Source organism: Triticum aestivum, chromosome 2A, assembly GCF_018294505.1.
Source record: "Triticum aestivum cultivar Chinese Spring chromosome 2A, IWGSC CS RefSeq v2.1, whole genome shotgun sequence".
Classification (NCBI taxonomy): Eukaryota; Viridiplantae; Streptophyta; class Magnoliopsida; order Poales; family Poaceae; genus Triticum; species Triticum aestivum.
In genome coordinates, this window is record NC_057797.1 from 735,455,276 (window position 1) to 735,459,648 (window position 4,373).

The following is a 4,373-nucleotide window of genomic DNA, read 5'->3' on the forward strand; positions in this document are numbered from 1 at the left end:
CATTGCTTCAGCCATTAATTGGTTCACAAACATACATTTATTCTGTTGCATTCAAGATAGAGGATACTGAATAGATTCAGATGGCGATTTTGGCAGGCTTGTATTATTGATAGTGGAGGGTGTCTCGACCACTGCATCATAACATAAATTAGGACGGGAACCAAACAGATTAATCATGAGTTATTGCCATATTACCTGGCCTAGATTTACTGGAAAGAAACAATGGGGTTGCCTTGCTGTTTTCAGAGTTTGTATTCTTATCTTCAGTAGCCTGCACAAAATTAACACACTAGCATTGCTATCATTAGCCAAGTCAGATAATAGGAAAGCAACATTGACACAACGAACATTTGGGCAACTAGCCTACACCAAATTAACACAATATGGCACAGCTAACATCAGCCAGGTAAGGTAATACGAAAGCAACATTGACACAATGAATGAATGGGCAACCAGAGAAGCACTACAATTCAGTAATGTGCGTGATATGAGATAGTACATTCATGCAGCTCAGTATGCAAAACTACCAGGCAGTTTTCCTTACAAAAATCAACATTGGCGCCTTTAACATTTTGCTACAACTAATTTTAGATCAGATAAAGGTTAGATTCACGCCGATTAACAAAATACATGCTGATGTAAGAATATAGTGATATACAACAGGTACTTACATCAGCATTGGAGCACATAGAATTCCCGCAAGATATTTTCCTCGAATACGATCCCAATGGAGGAAGTCTTGTATCGTTTAACCTTATTTTATAAAAGAGAGATGGGTAAGAAACATGTAGAAAATATGATCAGAATGCTATAAAATTTCATGATGTGAGGATACGCACACGCTTCTTAGAATGGAGTTGGCATTCTTTTGCTGGACTGGAGCAGACTAGTTCTTTGGCCACTGGAATCTTCTTATTATCAGTGGGAGTTGAGTTTCTCTGTGCTGGAGCAGTATCTATGAAAATGGAGTTGGTTTATTATGTCCTGGCGTTTGGATCTTTTGCAAAGACCTTGTTTGTAACCCTTCAGATTCTAACATAGCCATCTTCCCCTTGCATGCCTTATATAGAAGAATGGTGATTCAGTTATAAAAACATGCTACAGCAGAGATGGAATAGGTATCAAAGAATAGAAAGGCATGACATACTGACATGTATTCCCTCCATCCGGAAATAAATGGATGGGTCTAGGCGTATTTCAGTTCTAGATACATCCAGTTTTATCCATTTCTGCGACATTTAATCCGGACGGAGGGAGTATGATGTAAGAGCTAGGGATACGACAGGACAACACAATAGAAAAAACACTGAAAAACCCACTGCAGAACCAAAGTATTCAAACCCACTGATATGAGATAGTACACTCATGCAACTTAGGATGCAAAACTACCAGGAAGTTTTCCTTGCAAAAATCAACATTGTGGCCTTTAATCATACATTTTGCTACAACTAAATTTAGATCAGATAAAGGTTGGATTCACGCCGATTAACAAAATACATGCTAATGTAAAAATATAGTGATATACAATAGGTACTTACATCTACATTGGAGCACAGAGAATTCCTGCAAGAATCTTTCCTCATAAACGATACCATTGCAGAAATTCTTCTATCTGTTAAGCTTATTTTCTAAAAGAGAGATGGGTAAGAAACATGTAGAAAATATGATCAGCATGCTATAAAATTTCATGATGCAAAGATACGCACACGCTTCTTAGAATTGAGTTGACATATTTTTGCTGGACTGGAGCGGACTAGTTCTTTGGCCACTGGAATCTGCTTATTATTAGTGGGAGTTGGGTTTCTCTGTGCTGGAGCAGTATCTATAAAAACTGGAGTTGGTTTATTATCTCCTGGCATTTGGATCTTTTGCAAAGGCCTTGTTTGTAACCCTTTAGATTCTAACATAGTCGTCTTCCCCTTGCATGCCTTGTATAGAAGAATGGTGCTTTAATTATAAAACATGCGACAGTAGAGAGATGGAATAGGTACTGAAGAATAGAAAGGAATGACATATTGACATGTATTCCCTCCATCCAAAAAAATGGATGGGTCTAGGCGTATTTCAGTTCTAGATACATCCTTTTTTATCCATTTCGGCAACATGTAATCCGGACGGAGGGAGTATGGTGTAAGAGCTAGGGATATGATAGGACAACACAGCAAAAAAACACTAGTTGAATGTAAAATTGTATGCTAGCAGAATACGTATAGAAATAACTAAGGCAACATACACGTGTATGATTGGGAAAATAAGATGGCATTGCAACAGAGCACTAGAACATCACTTCAATGTAAAAAAACATGGTATGGTAGACAGATGGAGTACATACTGATGAATAACAATGCATAAGATATTCAGAAGCATGATGTCCAAATTAAGAAGATGGCATTGCGATAGAGTAGAATGACAGTACTTGAATTTGGAAACATGTTATCATGAATGGAATAGGTACTGAAAAACAGGAAGGCATGACATATTTACATGCATGATCAGCATGCTAAGCACATGTCATTGCAACAGAGTAGATACACTCCAGGACATTATATGCATGTTCTACCCATATCACAGGCCAAGTTAGAGCAAGGACCTTGTGGGGTGAAGAGGATTCATCATCTTTCTGCAAGTCTTCTGAAGAACTGCCTTTACATGTTCCATCATATTGGGTATCATTGACATCAAGTTTATTGGCCTTTACATTGCTCCGTGAGGTTCTTGTGGATATATCAGTGTGTGAAATTATATCTGACATGCATGGAAGATAACTAGTAGTTAGATTTATGTAATGAGTGCCTGTAGAAGACGACATAAATAGTAGGACTGGGGTTAACTAGCAGCAACAGGTCTCATAAACTAAAGGGAGAACACAGATGAAAGATACAGAATATGTATCGTTTGTACTCGAGATTAACTAGATGGCACACAAAAGTATTAAAGAACAACATAGGTAATATTAGAAGTGGTATAATACTATAATCACCAGCCTATGGGATAGCATTGGCTGATGGACGATAACTATGGAACAGCGTTACCTAAAGAACAAGTATCTTAGCTGAACTATGGAACATCGTTAACTCCTAAACAAGGCCCGTAAGAGATCAGCATGAATATACAGTGAAATGTGATGATCTATATTCCATGCTTAGATGAATAACAAAGCCATAAATGTTGCACACAAGTAAGATGAGGGTACAACCTATCTGGCTGCCATCCATAGGAGTGAGCATCATGTGCTAACTTGTCGATGGCCCTGCAGTTGTTGTGGTTGTCCATGTCGGGCACGCGCATTCGATGCAGGGAACTGTTGAGTGGGTACTATAGCTCCCTTCTGGTGTATGCTTCCCTTGTTGGATCAGCTGCGGTGAGTCGGAAGACGGTGTGTCTGAAGATGCAGATAACACATAATATTAAGAACGACATATCTCTTTGATCTGAAGAAATACACTAAGAGATCAACAGCAAGGTACGAGAGTGATCACACGTCTGTTGACTGAAGACTAAATTGGGGTCACATGATTTTATTTTATTTTGGTACTGTTCGATCTACGTCGGATGGCTGGCCGTCTTGTGCCTCCCGGCTGACACTGTTCAGAATCTTCCCCGAAGAGCTAGTGACCAATGGCAGAGCAGCCTGCCTCCGCCGTCCGTGGCCCCGGCCAAAACCTCGCTCTCCGCCCCACCACACTGCCATGGTTGCGCCGCCCCCGGGCCAATCCACAAAGACTCCCCGTCATCCAGATCCGGCGGCGGCAGTACCTTTAACCCACGCAACTCTAAAAGATAGCCATCTAAGCGCTGCTTCTGTGGCGAACTAGCGGCCCCGCACCATTATGTTAGACACTAGCCAACCGGCAGCCTAGGAGCTTCGCTGCCTCGAGGGGTGCTGCTTCCCATTGGGAATCGATTGGCCCAGAATAAAAATTCAGACAACTTACGCCTAAATAAAGTGATTTGAGATGAGGGTGCGACCTATCTGGCGGCATGCGGTGAAGTAGGCAGGTCCAGCTGCCGAGTCGGTGAGGCCGGCGCGGTTGCGGTGGCAACCGGCGGCTGGGAAAGAGCGATGTCGTGACGGTCGATGGCTACGCAGAAGCAGCACCAGGACTCTGGACGGATCCGAAGTTGGAGCCGCTCCGGCGCCGTGAACAACGGCAGGGGTGAATCGGCTCCGATGCGGTTCACGCGGCCGTCGTCAAGGCAGCACCGGTAGCACGGAGTAAGAGGCACACGGCCCAGTGCACGACAGCAAATGGACAGTGTCTCCGGCATTAGGGAGGAGGGCGGCTATGAAATTGGTGCGGTGGGGGTGCCATGGAGGTGGGGCTGAGGTTTCGCAGCTCGGGAGAAGGGAGCTTCCCCGGGAGAAGGTGATT